The following is a 22500-nucleotide window of genomic DNA, read 5'->3' on the forward strand; positions in this document are numbered from 1 at the left end:
ATAGAGAGAAAGAAAAAAGAAAGAAAAGAAAAATAAAACAAGGAAAAGAGGAAAAAAGAAATAAAGTGAATATGAAAAGGATAGAGACAGAGAGAGAGGGAAGCCCCTTTAACCTTTAACCTTTCACCTCGAACATTAACTTGTTATTAATTGCAGTGTTTTTCTGTTATGTATGTTTTTCTCAATTTGTGAGATTACATGATTTATTTGTTATTAATATTTAACATTTTACTCTGTACATTGACAAAGAAATATTAACATCAAATCAAATATAAGTGAATCAAATCAATCAACAAATAATATGGTTAATTGGTCAATTAAAGGACTGGTGGACATTATGGTCTGAACTATCCTATGGTGAAATGATGCAAGCTCACAACCTTACAACCTTGAACACACATACTGTACATGATGAACACACACACACACACACACACACACACACACACACACACACACACACACACACACACACACACACACACACACACAGACAGAGCTCTGATCTGGGTTCTCATGTGGTGATTGTAATGGTTTATTGGAGCATGACAAATCCAGTCTCACTCTCAGGGCTTTTCCTAGAGAGGGGGACACCAGTGACTGCGTTAAGTGTGTGTGTGTGTGTGTGTGTGTGTGTGTGTGTGTGTGTGTGTGTGTGTGTGTGTGTGTGTGTGTGTGTGTGTGTGTGTGTGTGCATGCATTTGGTCATGCATGTGTGTGTGTGTGTGTTTCTATGTATGTATTTATGTATCTGTGTTGAGTGTGAACGTCCACTGAATGGCATAGCTGCTCGCATAGAGAACTGTGTTATCAAAATATAGAAACTGTGTGTGAATGATCTAAATAACTAATCAGACAGACAGACGGATAAACAGACCGGCAGATGGATAGATAGACAGACAGACAGATAGATAGATAGATGGATAGATAGATGATAAGTAGATCCTGTAATTGTTTCCCAGGCATTGTTTTAGTCAGAGCAGACGGTGCGTGTGTGTGTCACCATGAAAAAGGACAAAACTAAACTCAACCACTAACAAGTCTTTTGCTGAAAGTGAACATAGCAAGGGTTTGTGTTTGTGTTTGTGTTTGTGTTTGTGTTTGTGTTGATCAGTGGGGAGACGACGCTGGTTGTGTTTGCCTCAACACTGAGCGGGTTTGTTATGTGTGTGTGTGTTTGTTTCGAAGCAGGACTGTCGTGAAACAAACTGACTCTTTGCTCATCATAATGTATTTGTGTACAATGCCTTGTGATCAGGTTAAGGATGCACACACACATGGAGTGATAGCCCTGAAACACGAAAGACACTCAGGGGAAGACATATTGTCTCACTTACTGGACTTTGGGTTTGTTTGTCTCAAAGGGACGACAGACCCCTCAGGCACACAGGTTACACACATCTGTTAGAGGGGGAGGAAGAGGAGGAGGAGAAGAAAGAAAGAAAGAAAGAGAAAAAGAAAAGAAAGAAAAGAAATGAATGAATGGACAAGTAGAGTTTGATATAGAGATGTAGAGTGAAGGAGTGGTGGAGGGAAAAGAATGAGAATGAGGCATATTTATTGAGAAACTCTATAAATGTATCAACAATTAAAACACAACTTGCTTTTGATGTGACAACAACAGAAACAAAACAACACTTTTTTTTTTTCATAGTAGTTTTTCCCCTGGCATGATGCAACTATCCTCTGCACTGTCTCTTTGTAGTATGTACAGTGTGTCACAGGAACCTCTGATGCCACTGGGCCACTCTTTGACTAACATCATAATATCCTGTACACGAAGCTTCCCCAACAATGAAGGCACTCATCCATGCCAATAAAGCATTTTTTATTTGATTAGAGACAGAGATGGTGGGTGGGAGGTAAAAGATGAAAAGATGAAATGACTAATGACAGACACCAGTACACCGTCATCACCAAGGGCAGACCAAAACAATCACTAGGATATATCCACAGGGCGCACCAGACAACATTAACACTAACCATAAGATCCGACCCAAGAGTTCCCTCACCAACACTCAACCTTGCACTCACATTCTTCAAACACAAAGCAAACTGATTCTGCATGTGTTTGTGTGTGACAGAAATTAAGAGAGAAAAACGTTTTTCTTTTTTTTTTAGATTGAGTTCATCATCTTAATTACAAATATATGTATATAGGCATGTGTGGGTGTGTGTGTGTGTGTGTGTGTGTGTGTGTGTGTGTGTGTGTGTGTGTGTGTGAGTGTGTGTGTGTGAGAGAGAGAGAGAGAGAGAGAGAGAGATGGGGAATACAAGAACTTGATATAAAAAAGGAACGCTTTTATGAAGAAAAAGAGCAGTTTGGGCGCATTGCAGTGACGTGCGGTGAGGTTCGTGGCTGGTGAGGCACTGATTCTTTCAGAGTCAAATTTACAAATAACTAAATCCCAATAGAGTATCTAAGATCACCGTTCAATTGGCAGCTTTCACATTGACTACTGGTTGTTTTTCATATCAGCATTCTTTACACACACATAGGTAAGGTGCATACAGTAGGCAGCTGCTAGCTTTTGATGAACTCATGTGTAAATATTATGCACTCATGAATATGAACTCGTGAATATGAACTCTTTCTTACGAAGTTGCACAAGCACCCTGAGGGTTTCTACCTTTTCCCATTATAATTTTAATAGTTAAATCGAGGAGACTATAACATCAGCTACATAACCAGCTATCATTTCATGCAAATTGAACTTATCCGATTAACTCGTAAGGTTATTAAGTGTCCTTAGCTAGCTAATTAGCTAACGTAGCAACAGGATAACCATTGCAACCTGGAAACACAATTTACCTACAATTTAAGTTTAATTTCCAAAATTAGCTCACCAATAAAAAGCAGTCTTGGGTTCAAAGTGATCACAACCACTTGTGTGATGTTAAATTGCTTCACATAGACATAAAACAATCCCAATAGAAATAATGGTGAAATCAACGGAGCTGCCGCTGTAAGTTCAAAACCAAATTTATTCTTGAGGTTCCAAACATGTTCAAAGCAATTTGGCTTTGAATGTGAGAAGTCGATCGAGTTATCTTCTGTCCCGTCGCTTGAAGCATACCTTTTAACTCCGGCATTGGTCTCCCATTATTAATCATTTCACGTTTGGACTGAAAGTCCAGTTTTGAGAACTGCTTCAGCTTAGCAATAAAATCTTCCATTTTCGCCGTCAAGTAGAAGTGTAGAAGAAGAGCAACGTTTCCCAGCAGGTGCGCTCTCGCACGCCTCCTTCATTGAGGCAGAGGTACTGTGTGCCTCACCTACATGATTTTTCAATGCGTTTTGAGCTCAGCTCAAAGATTCTACGCATGCGCACGCATGCGCAAAACCCAGTTTGGAGCGATTGCGCAATCCTAGGTGAGGCACTGCCTCACTAGCTCCCATAGACAATACATGGTGCCTAACCTGACCGCACGTCCCTTGTTTTCTCCCGTCTATATGAATAGGACATGCGCAAATTCAGCGAATTCAGCGATTTTGATTATAAAAATGCTCGAAATTATTGGAATCATGCAGCAATTACACCTATACCACAGATTAGTATAGAAATATCAATTTTATTTTATTTTATAATTTTACTTTTCAAGATGACAGGTGAGGCTCTGCATAGGACCGCACGTCCCTGGCGCATTGTGTATATGAGTAATATTTGCCTGTAGTATTTGGAAAGGAGAGCCAGAACTATTTAAGTAACTAAAGCACACAGAGACACATGCCACAGACAGGAACTAAAATATCTATATATGCAGCCACAAGGACAACTAGCCAATCTCACTGAGAAAGTAACAGTACCAAGCTTTAAACTGTGTTTGTGTGTGTGTGTGTGTGTGTGTGTGTGTGTGTGTGTGTGTGTGTGTGTGTGTGTGTGTGTGTGTGTGTGTATTCATATGCATTGAGTGTGTCTGTATATACAGTATTTGTGTGTAGATGAGGAAATCATACCAGTAGATTGGTATATATGCGTGCGAGTGGATTGATGGATATGTAGTCTCAGAGAAAGCTAGCCAGTCTCACTGAATTCATTTCTAAAGCTACTGACGTTAAGATGCTGCATGCACCAAGCTCTAAACTCAGCTTTAAAGGTGTGTGCATGTGTGTGTGTGTGTGTGTGTGTGTGTGTGTGTGTGTGTGTGTGTGTGTGTGTTTGTGTTTGTGTTTGTGTGTGTTCATGTGTTTGCGTGTACATATGGTTATAGCATGTCTGTATCTATGTATGCTACTGAAGCTAAGATGCTGCATGCTACTGACAATAAACATTCACTATGAGAGCTAATGTAGTGAGGATGTTAATACTGCAATCGGTGAAAAGATGCCTGGCTCAGAAAATAGTTTAAAAGAAGAGACAAAGGAGATAAAGACAGGGAGGAGAAATGGAAGAGAAGAAGAGATAGAGGAGAAAGAGAGGGAGATAGGAGAGAAGGAGAGAGTTATTGTGTATACATTTAAAAAAGAAAGAGAAAATGAGAGAGTGGTTGACAGAGAGACAAAGTGACAGAATGTGAGGGAAAGGGAGAGCAGAGAGTGTCTGTGTGTGTGTGTGTGTGTGTGTGTGTGTGTGTGTGTGTGTGTGTGTGTGTGTGTGTGTGTGTGTATGTTTTGTGTGTGAATGTACTGTGAGTGGGTATCTATATCTATATATATATATACAGTATATATATATATGTGTGTGTGTGTGTGTGTGTGTGTGTGTGTGTGTGTGTGTGTGTGTGTGTGTGTGTGTGTGTGTGTGTGCATGTGTGTCCTGGAGAGAGGGAGATTTGGAGGTGAGCGACACTGGGGGAAGCCCAGCCGGATTCCGGGACCCCCTCCTCTGAAAGTTTGCGTGAGGTGACTCAACGGAAGAGTGGGCCGTTTTTCCGGTTGGCCGCTTCCGGACTGAACTGTAAACCCGAGACGACATGCGCTCATTAGTCCTGTCGCCACGGAGACCACATGGCCATTTAGTGTACCCAGAATCCCATTGTTTAATTGAGCAGGTCGTGTCAGAGGTCAACCAAAATATTGATGAACTTTTCAGAGGGGCAGCGAGGCCTGACACTGCAGGGGGCAGCAAGACACACACAACACAGCTGTATGTGTGTACACACAGAGAGACTGGGACAGAGAAAAAGACACACACGTAAAAAAAAAAAAAAAAACCACACACACGCATGCATAAACAGAGAGAGAGAGAGAGAGAGAGAGAGAGAGACCAAAAAAAAAGCACACATGACTTGTTGAATTCCTAAACTCAACAAAGACACAGCTCCATTTAGTTTAGTGCCACATTTAATGGACATTATTTTTTAGTATGAGGTTCACATCACTTAAATTTTGTCTCAACCAAACTAAAACGGTCCTCCCATTTATCATCTTGGTAAACGGTCAAAATATGAGAACATAGCCAAAACCAAATATCTTAAAGTGACAATACACCGTTCATAATTACATCATCATACTGCATCACGTTGGCTACATTTCTTTTTCACTGAATATTTAAAAACAGATAGAGAGCCAATTTCAGCTGAATAAAGAGGAGAATACCTAGCCTGTAAGGTATAGGCCTCATATATTTATTTGCTTCTGTTGTTTGCGTTCACATTTGCATGTTTTTTGGGGGGGCGGGGGGGGGGGGGGGGGGGGCACCACAAAGCAGTTTCACAAAGGACACCCAAATGGCCAGCAGTGGCTCTGTGTCATCTAGACACCAATTAAGATCTCTTCTAAAGGCTTCACTAGGATACTTTCAGTCAGTCATACTACAAACACATTTCTAACCTTAAAACTTCCTAATCACTACTATAGTGGTAAAAGCAGGTTTCTGTTCTTCTGTTTCTTTTGTTCCGTTAAACCTTCCCCGCTCTTATCCACCTCATATGGAGTCGGGTGCAATTGTCCGACGTGTGTTGTAATGAAACTAAAAATGCCTTATTGTTGTTACTCTCGATTAATTTATTTACAAAACAGAATGAACATCAAACTGCAAGTCTCCCAGGTTCCACAGGCAGGCCTGTGTGTCTTGGTCGGTCCCGGGGATAAGATGATCTCAGCTGGGGGTTCTGAGGTTTCATCAATGAATGGCTCCTACAACTACAGACTTGTGATGAAATAACTAACTCCCTACATCACCATCTGGACCATGAACTTAAAAATAAAGTTTATTTTATTCAATTCATGAAAGCAACTTCGGACAGATCAAAACAGACCAGGACAGGGCTTGTAGTCACTATCAAAGAGTGAAATTGAACTGGGCCATCCACGCTGAAGGCATTCATCTTTCTGTGTAACACGAAGCGTAGCTTTACCACACTAATGAGAACAAAAATAAAGATGTCAGTAGTGATTACACTACAGATATAATGCACAGGGCCATCTGTAGAGCCTTAAAGGCACAGAGTGTTAAGCCATGGGCCTCCCTTGATCAGTCGGGTACTGTGGGCCTTCTCCAAATAACCCCCCACCCCCACCCCACCCCGAAATGTGGGGCAGCAAAGTTGGGGGGAGTCCGCACGACCCGTGCAAAACTGCCACAGGGACACCAGCGGTGCTGTGGCCCATTGTCTCACCACGGTGACCCAGACAGTAGCAGGGTTTGGCCCAGAATTCAGCCGCATCCGGGCCACATCTGTGCCGCATCTGTACCGGATCTGAAACTGTTAGGATCTGTTAGGATTGATAACTCAAACTGCGTGCCTGTAGAAACACAAGACAGCACTTGAGATTGAAGGAGAAATGTTGTGTGTGTGTGTGTGTGTGTGTGTGTGTGTGTGTGTGTGTGTGTGTGCATTCGTGTTTACCTGTTCCTGTTACCTGTTAAAAACCACAGGAAATGATCTATTTGCCTTTCTATTCAGATGGGTTGACGTCAGCCTAGTGTGTATGTGTGTGTGTGTGAGAGAGTTAGAGAGGAGGGGGGGGGGGGGTTCAGCAGTTACTGCAAGAACTTTCCATCATTCTTTTTTTCTTTTTCACTTTTTGACAGCTGTGAGGTGGCTGACCTCTAAAGTAAACACGGGTTCGTTGCGGCTCGTTGATATCTTTTATTGATCCGTAAATGCACCCCGTCATACTCTGACTTGTCCTGTGTTTCTCCAAAAAAAATCTTGGCAACGAAAAAGCATAGACCACCCCTCCCTCACGGAACGCGGGTCAAAGGCAGACACTGAGAAATGCATATAATACCCCCAATATTTGCGCACGCGGTCCCGGCGCGACCTCGTCAGCGGGTATGGATTAGGTGAAATTCTCAAGTGTTTTCTTTTCTTGAACAAAGCAGGCACGGCTCCTTGTGTGAAATAGTTGTAATTTAGACACAGCCAGAGCGAAGTTAGTCCGTGCGCACACAACTAGTTCTGGATGTGACGGTGGGTTTAATCCTGCCCTTTCTCACGGGAGCCCGGCTGAGATCTTTTAAGCTGGCAAATGCCGGTTTAGATAGGCAATGCAGATATGTGTGAACAAACAAACTGTAAAAAGACCTTAAAGTTGAAACAAATAAACCATGAAGTTGCATGCAGATGACAGGAATGTGTCCAGATGTTCCTTCCCTGAAAGAATGGCTACAATGTTGACTTAGGCTACTAATTGTGACTACGCGTGTTCAAAAACTACACGGTATACCACTGCACACTAATAGCAGAAAATACTATTACGGTTTAGGTTACGACAAACAACACATTTTCCCATTTTTAAAATGTGTAATATATATATATACACCCTACACGCCAGGTATGCTACTTAAGAAATAATGTTGTCCCCTTTAGTCTTGCAGGGCGCGGGGTTAGGACTAGAGTAACACACGAAAGGACAGACTGGACTTCAACACCAAAGACGAGAGCCGGTGGAATCGCGCCCGGGGTGCATTTAGGTGACATTTCACAGCACGGAGAGCCATTTCCTCCGCCATTCAAAGCCAAACGCTGCTAATTGTCCTAGACGTCTGTGGCAGTTTGGAAAAATGTTTGTGATACTCCATGTGCACTTTTCCTCCTTATCTGGCCTTTCCGTCGGGACTGTGTTTACCATCCCGAGGAGAAAATTGGTTTACTCGAAGTGCAATTTGGATATGACACCGAAGTATTCCCTTGAACTATTGCGCCCCATTGGAAATGCTTTGTAGCCTTAATGGCCATTCATTATGGGTGTCAAGATAAGTTTACCTTGTCATTACGTTAGACTGTATACAGAAACAAACATTTCACAAGGGCCAACATATCTGCCGACTGAACAAAACACTATCGCATTTCAGAACTTCTACAGTTCGGCTGCTGATAGCCATCTCTCAGCAGTGACTGCAGTAAGCGGCTAATTTCGCCGATAAAAATCTTGGGAATTTTCTCTCATGTAAACGAAAGCAAGCAGCTTTTAGTGTGGTGTGTAGCAGGCACCCGATGGGGTCCCAGCGGCATAAAGCAGGAATTTCCTTCCCGTATGCACAGATCCCACTAAATACGGCTCTAAGGACAGCGCGCACAATAATTGGAGCGACGCAGAAGAAAAAAAGATTACATCTGAAGACAACGATGAGGGGGTTTGGCTACTGACGAAGTTCTGCACTTCTACTGCACACGGTGTGGGGGGGGGCAATCTCCCGAACCGGTCCCTGATGGACAGAAGGGGGAGGATGTTAGCGAGGGATGAGGAACGGAGCATGAGCATGTGGCACTCAGATGTTGGTGACAGGTAGCCTTCTGTGCGCGCGGTGCCGTGGCACTAAAAAGCCATTCTAAAAATCACAAAATGGATAATTGTGTCAATAGCGTGAGCATCATGCCCATCTTCAATTTGCGTAAATACACCATTAAACATCTCAATCTGTATTAAGGGCGCTGTGTCTTTCAAATAAATCAATTACCGAGGCGCCACATCTGTTGGTCATTATGGCGCGCAGCCAGCGGGGCTTCGGTGTGCTCTCTGTTCTCTCGGAGCGCCGTAGAGCAGGATTTGGCGAGTTTGGCGTGTAATTATTTAATAACACCCCCTAATGCAGAGAAACAATGCATGAAGACCGTTAAAAGGAACTGAGCCGGGAGGACTGAGGCGCTCACCATTTGATAAAACTGGCGCGTAATCGCCCTTCGGTAGCGCGCAGAACTTCACAGAGTCCCCGGCATACTTTGTATACTTTACATAACTCGTGCTTAAGCCTTGTTATATTTGACTCCCGTGACAAAACCATCTGGTTTACAATTTTATCCGCTGCATATAAAATATTGATTTGGAACAGTCGAGTCGACGAGAGCCCTTAAAATATGAATGGCATGGGTTGCCATATAGGGGAAAGTATTTGCAGAGTTTGGCCAATGTCTGTGGAAGGTGAGAGGAGAGAGCGGACGCGTCTGTTTAGCCCGGAGCAAGAGGAAATTCTTCCTGTTTTTCCCCTCTCTGTTTAACTTTGAATGAGTTGCCTCTGGTCCGTTTCGCACAAGCACAGTGTGGGGCTCACATGTTTACGTCGGATCAAAGGTGAGCTTACGTATGCCATTGGACCTTCTGCACACAAACAGACTGCTTCGCGTGCGTTGGCATCTGTTCATTCTTCTCATTTGGGATGGATTTCACTGTTTAAAAACAAATTTGACACAGCTTGATAAATATGGTAAATCAGCTGACTGGGTTTTGTATTTCTCTGCTCCATCTCGAAACATGTCTAATCGAAAAAGATACACAATAGAACACTTAACAATACATGAAATGACCAATTATGTTCATTTGTTTTTTACCCCTGTATGATTCTACATTTAACGTAAAATGGTTCATTTTCTTTTGTAATCCAGGCGAATCAGAAAGTCAAAGGTCAGGTCTGAGCGCCGCTCATGTGCTTCAGTAACGTGTTGTAAGTAAGGCTTTCGTGTTGATCGCTATATGGACGCGTTAGGAGTTAATTCTTCTTTTCTCCACAGACCCGACAAAGCGACGGGCCTTGTGACGGGACTTAGCGGGGTTATGGCCGCTACACCCGACAGAGTTTTGCACCGAGCTTTCAATCTTCACCTTTCACACCACTAGAAACACAGTTTTCAGAGCCTGCGTGGCATTTGATGCCGATTTGTGACAGACATCTCAGGAGCTGTCTTAAGCACTTTAATGCAAGCGCACACACACACACACACTAGATACATACATACGCACGCACACACGTGCAGGCACACACACACACACACACACAGGGAAGAAGAGAGAGAGAGAGAGAGAAACAGAGAAACAGAGAGGAGGAGGAGGAAAATAAAAAGAGTGGAATTGTAACCAAAGCTACCCATACTGTTCACAGATGTGTCCGTATTACAGACTTGTCTGTTGTTTTCACAGAAAAGTGTGTCTGTAACAGTGGATGAGATCATGCTATCGATACCATCATTTTCCCCTCTCCGCGAGGGGAAAAACGACAGGTCCTCTCTCGTGAGCACTTCAGTCTTCCGCTGCTCCGTGAGATGCACAGCAACATCTGGTTCAGGGCTGGGGCTATTTGGAAATAAACGCATAGGTTCGCCAGGGAAAATAGCCACAAAACAGAAACAATCCCAAGAGTGCACATATCTCTATCTGTTCTTGACAAGACACAAACCATTGTCACATCAATCAAATGATAGCTTGGTGCTATATTTAAATGTGTCTGAAATTATGGTGACGTGATCCAGAGAAGTTGCTTTTTCTCTTGCTTTTTTATATGTCAACATATCGATTTTCCCATTTGAGAGAAAAGATAAAATAATTTGTCGACATAATCCTTTACATTTAATTCAAAGTTCACACAAGCCTCGTCAACTGTATACGTTCTTCAAGCCTTGACTACTTTGTATCAAGGTTCATTGAAAAATAAATTCACATATTTTGGACAAATCCGAAGTTGGTATAAGATAGGGAAGGAACACACACTTCCTCACATGCACAAGATAATCACGCGCGTGCACATACACACACGCGCGCGCACGCGCTTTTCTGACTTATTTGCCACATTTCAATTTTAGTTTCAGGCGATTTTGATTTCTGACTGGATAAAGCTGCATAAACTATTAATGTGATGGGCTCCACAGTGCGGCCTTTCACAACATGCAAAACGACCCGGCTTTTCCTGATACAATTCTAAACCGTGATAATGCTAAATTGCCTCATGTGTTGTACACAAACCTGCAAATCTCAAATATTTTTTGCCTGATATAATCCACGAGGACACATAGAGAACAACTATGCTCGCTGCACTTTAATAAGAAACTGATAATATCATCAACAAAACCGGGATAGCCTAGGCTACTGCAAAATTAACTAAGAATAAGGATCCAAATATCAAATCTTCAGTGTCAATTGGAATACAAAAGAACATGTAAAGTAAACCATTATTGCTATCAAGTTTACCACAGCCCCCATTGCTGAACTCCTGACAACCCATCTCTGAAATATCTACTCTGAATTTCTGAAACCCATGTTTTGTTGAAGCAACATTAAAACAAGACAGGTCAACATGGAAACAATACGAGATTGCATTATATAATAATACTTGATTTGTGACTTGGATTGACATGTAAAACAACATATAACTTACTGTGCAACAACGACCGAATATTAAGAGAAACAAGTATAAAGTAAAATATTGATGTTTGACCGAGTTTTGATAGGGATATTTTTAGCACGTTTTCGTTAAAGTTACACCGTAACAAAACGAAATCAGAGTTACCACAGTAAAGGAGCGTTCCACTACCGTGCGTTGCACTGGGGGATAGCGTGCAGGGAGCTCTAATCACCCTCCGTTCCAGAGGTCAGGGATTTACAGGTCATGATTGCCATAATCACTGCTGACGTTTCATACCCATATTTGAATACGGTCATATGAACAGCTCTTTTCACTTCAACGCTTTAAGAAACATGCCAATCAACTCTACAAGTCCCCAACAACTTCTGAATTTGTATATCCAGTTTACCTTGAAATGATAACTAGGCTATTTAAAACAAAGGGAAAGTGAGTGTGTATATATTAATCTACATGCTCACGCCATGCAACACTTTAGGACACCAACAGGTGAAAATATCACTGGCCCTAGTGTATGTAGCTAATTCCCATGTCAAAGTTCTCTGACAGCCATCTCGAACCTCGAAATTCGGCACAATTCGAGGTGTTTATGCAAGCAAATGAGATCAGCATCACGCTTCAGAGCTAACCGGACTGACATTGCATCATAGCAAACGGCTCGTGAAGCACTGTCCCGTTTAATACACTGTCCCGTTTTAACAAAGGTTGCCAGAGAGACAATTCTATGGACGTTCCTGAGACTGCCAAGGCACCCTAGAAATCCCAAGAAGCCCCAAAACATCCTATCCTTTGGCCAACCATCTAACCCCTTATTCAATTACCCAAGGATGGGAGGAGAGTCACTTTTCATTTTAGCAGAAAATGCCCTGCCATAAGTACTTTCTTTATCATCCAAGAAGCAAACTGTAAAACTTCAAAGTTTTGATTAAGTCCCCCTTCCCAAGTTGTATTTTTTCCAAACAGATGTTTCGCTACAAATGCGATCTGCACATGGTTTGGCAAATAACTCCCTGAAACCAATTATATCCGCCGACATAAATAACTACCATAAAATCACAGGTCTTCTAATTACAGTTGTAAACTCTAACTGGATGATCTTCATAGCAGATGTCATCATATCATCTGCATCTCTCCGTGCGTTTCACTCGAAAAGAATAAATAGGTTTTCCCGAATGTCGACGTTAGTGCGTTCTGCAAAACGGCTGAATGTATAAAGAATTGCCGAGAAAATAGTGGAAGTGTTTAAAACCACACCGCGTGGTCCCTCCCTACAATAGATTTTACAGACTACACATTTTAACTACAGAGAATTGCTGCTACCGTCGCTTAAAGGATGAAAAACGATTGAATTAATAATGTATTATAATTGTTTTTTGACTGGTACTACTGGTAGCTCTAATCAATCATCAGCAGCTGTAACAGTGGCTGCACTGATAGGCCAAGCAGTAGCACTTTAAGGCCGTACGGTACAGTTGTCTAAGAGCTCTATTGCTGACCTCACTGGTTCACATATGGGCTTTATTTTGTTGGGTTACAATGAATTACATTTCTGTATGTTATCTCTATACTAAATTAACTGGACAGACTTCATATTAGGATACTAGTAATCTGGCAAAACATACAGTATTTAACTTAGCAGCTAAAATAATTGTTCTTTCTTTCCTTTTTCTCTTTTTTCCCTGATCTGATACTCAGGCTTTAGATAACGCCGTAGTAAAGCACAGGGGCTCTTAAATAGCCTTCTAGCCGTGTTTTCTCACAAAACACTGTTCTTGCAGAAACACACAACACAACCGGCAAAAGTGTATTAAGACGAAGGACACGTTGCAGGACTTTGACCCTAAAGGCCAGCAGAACATTCTTCAAACCTCCGCCGAGGCAGGTCCCCCTTTAACGATATTTCACACAATGGAGTTATGATAATATTTTTCTTGCCGACTTCCAGGCGCTTGCTCTGGTGCGCACACAGAAAGGATTGGCCGACTGCATTCCCAGCGCCGCGTTTTGAATGATGACTCGTTTATTTTTCAATGCAATGATTTCAACATCAGCTTCGTGGTGTTGTTGCAAGACTTGAGCCTAATAAAAAAGAAAAGTTATTTGACGTTTAAAAAAAAATAAGGAAAGAATTTAAAATATTAGTTCTTAGTGTTGTTACAACAAACACGATGGACTGCAATGCGGTGATAGACGATGCATTTATGGCAATTGTTCCCACGTGTTAACGGATCATCGTTCCCATATTCTCGTACAAACACTTTTTTCATCTCATCATCTCCCTTTTTATTGGGGTTGATATCGAATTGTAGTACAGAATGGTAAATATAGTACAGACTTTATATAAGCCAGGAAAACTTAAATAAAACTTGCAAAAAAATATGTTTCAAAATTATACAGATATAATGCATCCTTTCACATTTAAGTCTTCACATCCATTTACCATTGACCACATGGCTGTTCAATTACAATTCACAGCCTAAGAAAGTTCTGGAAGTTCCTGGGCATGAATAGGTCACTTGGTGATCTACAGAGCCTTTTAGGGGGCACTCAGGCTGGTAACGAGATGGAATCCACTAGAAGCTCTCCTCTCCACTCACAGGAACACAGGCAGAAGAAAGGAACCTGGAGCCCTTGAACCCGGAGCCTTGAGGGGAGAGACACTGGAGAGAAGAGTGCGCTGGGCGCCCACTACATACAGATTAACCTCTCCTGTTTAGTGCACAGTCCCCTGGGCTTTTGATTTGCAAATGGTCATGATATCACCTTCATCGGTGTGCCTGTCACTCTGGTCCTATGAGTTGGTAGTGTCCATACCGCAGCTTTCACACCGAACGCCTGCCAATTAACACCTGTGGCACGTTAATGAGACTCTACAGCCGGCCACTTCAGAACTTTCAGGACCTTTCAGAACAAGAGGTGGTTTAATGCTTGGAGGGGATTGTTCATGAAAAGCTGTGCACTGCTTTATTGAAGATGTATGGAGTCTGCCGTTCAGACTTCAAGCCCCTACCACCACCACCACCACCGCCACCACACACACACACACACACACACACACACACACACACACACACACACACACACACACACACACACACACACACACAATGTGCACACATGAGGTGCAACTCTGCTCATGTACAGCAAGGAGATTTTTTAATGAACCAAATGTGGTTAAGGTAATATCTTCCATAACCAATACAAAGCAGATGAAATCCACGATGATAAAGATAACAGTGAGATGAGGTAGGTGAAAGACAGAGAAGGAAACTAAAGTGCAATTTATACTCGTTTTTTACGCAGAAACGTAACACGTAAGTTACATAAACGCTGTTGTAAGCCCCTTTAAGCAGTGACGTAACACGTAAGTGCGTCCGCCAAAATTTCTGACTTTAACAAATACAAACAAAGAGAAGGACAGAGACAGACACAGGACAGCACAGAGCTAAGGAAGAAAACGGCATAGCATGTGTTTGTTTAAACAGTGTACCTGTGATGTCATGTGCCATCTGGTTGAAATTAAAACCTTCCATGTCCCTGTAGACTTTAAACGTTAAACCTTTAATGTCCCTGTAGACTAATACGACTCACCTGTTCCCCCCACTACCCCTGAGCCACGTACATTTACACAAGTGCTTCCCCTTCATGTGGTCCAAACCCCTGCAAACGCACAGCAGTCTTCCACTCTATTGCCGGCTGTGTGTGTGTGTGTGGGCGTGTGTGAGTGTGTGAGTATGTGTGTGTGTGTGAATGAGGGTGTGTTTCTGTGTTTGTATATGTATGAGTGTGTGTGTGTGTGTGTGTGTGTATGTATGTATGTATGTGAGATACAGTCACTGCCACACGCGAGAGACAGAAATTACAGCCCCTTACATGCATTGTTATGAAGTTATCGTTTCAGCTTGTTATCCTCTCCAATAAACGACACAGAATCGCACTGTTAAATTTGATGTGGAGAGCCAGGTGGCGACAACACAGGACGGGGGCCAACTGATATGACTCAACAGCAGCTCAGCACACTGCCAGCTACACTGTGAGGTCCACAAATCTCTGGATCAATAACAGGAACATGTGGGAGTGCAAAAATGATACAACTGCAGAGTGAGTTACGGCAGTGGCACTTGTGTGCCGTCCAGCGGGATGAGGTAAACAGACGGAACGTCTCTGGTGACGGCTCTAAAGCCTTGCCGGCTTATGATCAAGATGATGTAACTGCGATGTGAGCTACAGTGGCACGTTCACTTGGCAGTGTCCAAAGAGATGAGATAAACTGAGGCGAGTGCCGTTTGCGGTAGCTGTTTCACTAGTTGTTTGACAGGCCACACGCACGTGAAAAGACGGCAGATTTGCACTTGGTCCGGCACGCGCCGACAGCAGTGGGAAGGTGAGTAGGGAGGCTTCGCTCGCCACACCGCTGCGGAGAACCTGAGAAGGCTCCAGAAAGGCTGCAGAGATGTGCGGGCCCAAATGAGCTATGACGGAGTGTGAACGGCTCTTGGAGGAAACCAGGGCTGGAAGGTAACAGCTGGGGTGTTAAAACGAAGCTACTGAAAGGAGAGGAGAGGAGAAGAGAAAAGAAAAGAAGAGAGGTGAGGAGAGGAGAATAGAGGATAAGAGAAGAGAGGAGAGGAGAGGAGAGGAGAAGAGGAGAGGTGAGGAGAGGAGAGGAGGGCCAGAGGATGAGGAGGAGTGAGACAGCGTTCAGAGACAAATTTACGGCACACCAATTTCTTTGCCAGAGCATCGTCCAAAAACCAGCAAAGCCTCTCGGCCAACATGAGGGTTAAAGTGGTCAAAGCAGTTTGGCCGTCACACAGACGTGTGTGTTTATATCAGTGCACACACACACACACACACACACACACACACACACACACACACACACACACACACACACGCCACACGCCTCCCCTAACACACACTCAGCAAAGAGCCAGATAAACAGCAACACAATGCAAGTTCTTCTCACGCGAAACCTAGCATGATCCAGCCTGGAAATCTGTGATCAATCTAGCCAGTAATGGCGGAAAGATATTGTTGATGCGCCGAAAAGCTGATGTTTTTCTCAAGACCGGAGGCGTGCGAATACTTTTGAGAAAAAGAGGAGATTTATCATTCAACCACCAACACCAACACACACACACACACACACACACACACACACACACACACACACACACACACACACACACACACACACACACACACACACACACACACACACAGGGCTGGACCGAGTTGAGAAGCGTAAATAGCTAACCCTTTCCTGAAGATGTGACTCAAGCAGACAGAGAGAGAGAGAGAGAGAGAGAGAGAGAGAGAGAGAGAGAAAAGAGACCCACCTCAAAGGCTTAGGCACAAGTGCACATCAAAAGGAAACCTGAAAGGCTTGGTACAATTAGACCCTGAATAAGACCCAAGTGTGTGTGTGTGTGTGTGTGTGTGTGTGTGTGTGTTTATTTCTCTGCACGCTTGTGTGTGCGAGGGTGTATGCCTGTGTGCATTGTATCTTTGCCTGAAGGATAGATCTCTTTTAAATGTGTGTGCCTGCATTTGCCACAGAACAGAAACACACACACACACACACACACACACACACACACAGACACACACACACACACACACAAAACTGTGGTTGTATGGTGTTGTGTAAAGGCTATCAATCTCAGTGCACACTGAATATTAGCCACTGATAAAGACCTAGAGAGGACAATGGCCAAAACCTAACAAACGCTGTCACACATGCATGCGCGCGCGCCCGCCCCCCCCCCCCCCACACACACACACACGCACACACACACAGCATATGGCACAGATCAGTCTTTAAAGAGAGGAGACATGCCTTAGAGAAAACAAACATGAGGATGAAAAGAGGAGATAAGAAAAAAATTAGAAAAATACAAAGATGGAGAGCAGCGGTTGTGTGTGTGTGTGTGTGTGTGTGTGTGTGTGTGTGTGTGTGTGTGTGTGTGTGTGTCTGTGTGTCTGTGCACGTCCGTGTGCGTATGTGTGTGCATATTTGTTTGTGTTTACAAGCATGTTTGCACTGGTTTGTGTTGTTGATTTGTGTTGATTGTGAATGTCTATGACTACATACTGTCTGTCTCAATGTGTGTTTGATTTGTTTGTTTGTTTTGTTTGTGTTAGTGACTGTGGAATGTGAATAATCATGAGTGTGTGAATGTGAGTGTCTCTTTGCGGGTGTTATTGTGATTGATTAAGGTTTATCAATACTTTTGATTACTTTTATTCTGTATGTCATTCTGTATATCATTCATCATATTAATTTGTGTCAACATTTGAGTGTGAGTGAAACTTGCGCTACTTGTGTGTGTGTGTGTGTGTGTGTGTATGTGTAATGTGTATCTGTGTGTGTGAGTGTGTGTGTGTGTGTGTGTGTATGTGTATGTGTATGTGTATGTGTATCTGTGTGTGTGTGTGTGTGTGTGTGTGTGTGTGTGTGTGTGTCTGAAGAGCTATTTTAGTCCCCAGGGCTGCTGCCTGTCCAGTCTTTTGTGTGTCTCCGTAAGAAGGACCTAAATCTCGCATAGCACTACTGACCTGTTTTACACAGACACACACACACACACACACATGGGTATACATAGATATGGCAACATGCAACCATGCACACAAGCACACACACACAAAGAAATAGACATGGACATACACCATATGGTTTGAAAGAACAATGTTCAAGTGTATTTCAGATATTTGTTGTTATTAACATCATAAGAGTGAGTGTGTCGTCTTTAGTAATTGTTATTATAATACAGACAAAAGCCATGCATCTTGGTATTATTTTACTGACTTTTTATAACTTTTATTGTCATAGTTTGGACTAGAGAGAGAACAACACTCTCAGAAACACAAAGAAACAACACATACAAACCACTTTAAATGGGGACTTTGTATACAAACACACACACACATAAACATAAACACAAACAGATACCCTCACTCACAGACACGCACACAACACTCCAAACAACACACACACACACACACTGTCTATCTCTCTAAAGACCTCTCTCACACACACGCGCGCACACAAACACGCGCACGCACACACACACGCATCTTCTTTCTGTCTGGTCTACATTCTGCCAGTAATGTGTTTGTGAATAAGAACAGTGAATGGTTCACATTATAAAAAGCTCACAGCACTGTGTGTGCCTGTTTAAAGAATGAAAACAACAGAGAGACACAGAGCGAGAGAGAGAGAGGGGGAGAGAGAGAAAGAGGGAGAGAGAGAAAGAGAGAGAGGGAGAGAGAGTGAGCGAAAGAGAGAGAGAGAGAGAGAGGGATGTGGAGTTGGAGGATGTGACAAAAGGTATCTGTTTCATTTCCCGGAGTCTCCAGCAGAACTGTAAATGAACCCAGTCAGACAAAAGTGTCCCCAGTCTAAAACAGCTCGGATCTGCCCTCGGCAGTGGAACCCGAGTCCCCAGTCAGACGTCCACGCCAGAAGACACGACTTCATGAAACGTCTCATCAAATCTGCACCGGCCACCAAGATGGAAAACCTTCAACCTCAGAACTGTGCAACGAGGTAAAGAGTGGCACTGGAATAAAATGAAAACACACACACCACAATCACACACACACACACACACACACACACAAAACAAAAAAACAGAGAAGATTTCCATTTCACAGCTCTATGACTCCTGCTTGGCATTTAAACAGTTGGTTCCCCCCCCCCCGTTTGGTTCCAGAAACATTCCCCTGTCATTACTTGAAAAGTATCACACACTTAATACTGTATATGAAGACATTTTATATATTAAAGTCAGCAGCCTAGTTTGTTCAGGGTTTGCTAAAAACCTCTCGAGTCTATTACCCCTTTTTCCAAAAGGTGGCAAAGTTTCCCAGAGCCTGTACAGCAATAATCCCCTCGCCCGTACCCGTACCCGTCAGGCTGGGAGGCAGGGAGTCGGGCTGGGAGGCAGGGAGTCGGGCTGGCCCCTGCAGGGACAGAGGGGCCCGCTCCAAATACACCTCGCTCCAGCGCATTTCTGACAACTTCCTCTTTGCACAAAGACGTGAAAAACACTGATGCATGCATGGGAAACTTCGAGGAAGTTTTACAAAGGCAAACATATACACAAACACACAAACAAACTTTCTCTTGCAGAAATACACAATATATGCACTCCATGACATACTCATACACACACACACACACACACACACACACACACACACACACACACACACACACACACACACACACACACACACACACACACACACACACACACACACACAGGGACTAAAGCTAGCAGACATTTGATGGAACTACGGTGAGATCTGTTTTATGTTAAGAAAAGAAACAAAGAAAGGGGGAAAAATGGCGACTGAGGGTGATTTTTTTTGTCGCTTTTCATTTTACGGTTTGTCAACAATGTGCTTGTTTATGGTGACCTCGACTTTCACCAGGCCAGGCTTCGGCTCTCCCCATTCCGTATGACATCATTTCTCCTTTCATCAGCCCGAGTCTGACACTCGTTCTGATCTGCACTGAGATGACAGAGTGATTAAAGTTTAGAGGAAACACTCTCTCACACACACACACACACACAGCAATCCCTCAGCGCTCTAAAATACACATGCACACACACACACACATACCATGGCAGAAACACACATCACACTAAAACACTCACACACTCACAGCGGGGGAAGCACACATCACACTAAAACACACAAACACACACAGCTGAGGAAATGCACAGCACACTCACACACTCAGACGCAGATTCAGACACTCTCTCACACACACACACACACACACACACACACACACACACACACAAACAAAGGAAGTGCAGCACTCACTGAAACAGTCACCACAAAAACACTTCTCACAGTGAAAGGTACAGGTTTTATGGACACAGACAGAGAAAGAGAAACAGAGAGAGGGAGAGAGAGGAAGAGAGAGGCAGAGAGAGAAAAAGAGAGGGAGAGAGAGGAAGAGAGAAAAGAGAGAGGGAGAGAGAGAAAGAGAGAGGAAGAAAGGGAGAGAGAGAGAGAAAAAGAGAGGGAGAGAGAGAAAGAAAGATGGAGAGAGAGGAAGAGAGAGGAAGAGAGAGGAAGAAAGGGAGAGAGAGAGAGAGAGAAAAAGAGAGGGAGAGAGAAAGAAAGAGGGAGAGAGAGAAAGAAAGGGAGAGAGAAAGATTGCTTTTATTGTTTATACAAAGCTGACAAGCACAGCAAATTCCATACTGGGAGTCAAAAGCTTAGTGTGTGTTTAACGATATGTTCTCCAAATGTTTTCCAAGCGTTTAACACACAATTGTATTCTGCGTGTGTGTGTGAGTGGTCCCTGTCTTTCTCCCTCTGCATCGCTTCTTCAGAGAAAGCTCCCATGCCCGACTTTATTGACCTAATTTGATGTGGGATTGATAAAAGTCTTATTTGTCAAATGAGTGTTATTGTTACTTGTTATACCATGAAGGGGAAAAGTGCTCTTGGAAATTGGTTTATGTTACGGTTGGAGAACTGACACCGCTTTCTGGTCAAGGCTTTCCCCAAAAACTATCTCTCTCTCTCTCTCTCTCTCTCTCTCTCTCTCTCTCACACACACACACACACACACACACACACACACACACACACACACACAAACACACACACACACACACACACACATAGTCTCACATATATATCAAAAGCACAGGATAAGACTCTTAAGTGGTAAACACTTTGCAGGCCTGCCCAATTTTCCTGGCGATTTGCGAACTTGAGAAGGCAAGGGAAGCCAAGGCAGTGTGGGAGACTGGCCTGGTCTTCACGCTGCTTCAGTAATCGTGTTTTTTTTGGGAGGGGGAGGGGGGGGGGCACTGGGAGTGAGGAACACTGTTACAGTCCACACATTCAACCCAGTTTAGCACAAATGACACATCCATCAGCCTGCACAGCAGAAAATAGCAGGACGCTCCCCCTTTGTAAAGCTGAACCACGCAAGGGTCAGAGCAATTCCTCTTGGGCAACACACACACACACACACACACACACACACACACGTGTAGGCATATACACACACAATCAGGCATCCAGACACACACAGACACACACGCAGGGGTACATGTTTGATGGAGCACACTGTCTTTGGGCCATGAAATGACCTCACTCTCTGTGTGCCTGCGGGTGAGGCTGAGGACCACCTGGACTCACAGCTCCACTGCAACCAACCACTGCCCATCTCTTCTCCTCATCTCTCTTCTCCTCATCTCTCCTCTCCTCTCCTCATCTCTCCTCTCCTCTCCTCTCCTCATCTCTCCTCTATTCTCCTCTCATCTCTCCTCATCTCTCCTCTCTTCTCCTCATCTCTGCACTCCTCTCCTCATCTCTCCTCTCCTCTTCTCATCTCTCACCCACTGACCATCTCCTCTGCTCCTCTCCTCTCCTCTCTCCTCATCTCTTCTCTCCTCTCCTCTCTCCTCATCTCTCCTCTCCTCTCTCCTCATCTCTCCTCTCCTCTCTCCTCTCCTCTCCTCTCCTCTCTTCATCTCACCTCTCCTCTCCTCTCCTCTTCTCTCACCCACTGACCATCTCCTCTCCTCATCCATTTCTCTCCTCCTCTCATTCTCTCCTTTCTTTCAAGTCTCCTCTCATCACCTCCTTTCGATCCTCTCCTTCCTGTTTTTGTCTCTCATTTCTCTCCTCCCCCCTTCTTCTTCTCCTCTGCTGTCTATCCTCTCCTTATCCTTCCTTTCTCTCCCCTTCTCTCATCTCTCCTTTCGTTCTCTCCTTTTTCTCCCTCTTCTCTCCCCTTCCTATCTTTTTCTCATCTCTTCTCTTCTCCTACTCCTTTTTTCTCTAGCCTATCCCCTCATGATACATCTATGTACTCCTCTTTCTCTACATCTCTTCATCCCTCTGTTCTCCTTATATATTACGCTGCATCTATTTCACTCATTTTTCTCTGCCCACGTTGATTGTGTGTGTGTTTGCATGTTTGTGTTTTCGTATGTGT

At 43.6% G+C, this 22500-nt stretch overlaps 1 long non-coding RNA gene across 1 annotated transcript in view; it reads right to left on the reverse strand.

Moving 5' to 3' along the window:
* Positions 1-18751: 18751 nt before the first annotated feature.
* The window catches only part of LOC116222724, a 9868-nt gene continuing 6119 nt past the window's right edge, over positions 18752-22500 (reverse strand). The window contains exon 3 of the long non-coding RNA XR_004164753.1: positions 18752-19084. This is a non-coding gene — a long non-coding RNA (uncharacterized LOC116222724). The remainder of the gene's footprint in view (positions 19085-22500) is intronic.

The sequence above is a fragment of the Clupea harengus genome, chromosome 12, assembly GCF_900700415.2.
Source record: "Clupea harengus chromosome 12, Ch_v2.0.2, whole genome shotgun sequence".
Classification (NCBI taxonomy): Eukaryota; Metazoa; Chordata; class Actinopteri; order Clupeiformes; family Clupeidae; genus Clupea; species Clupea harengus.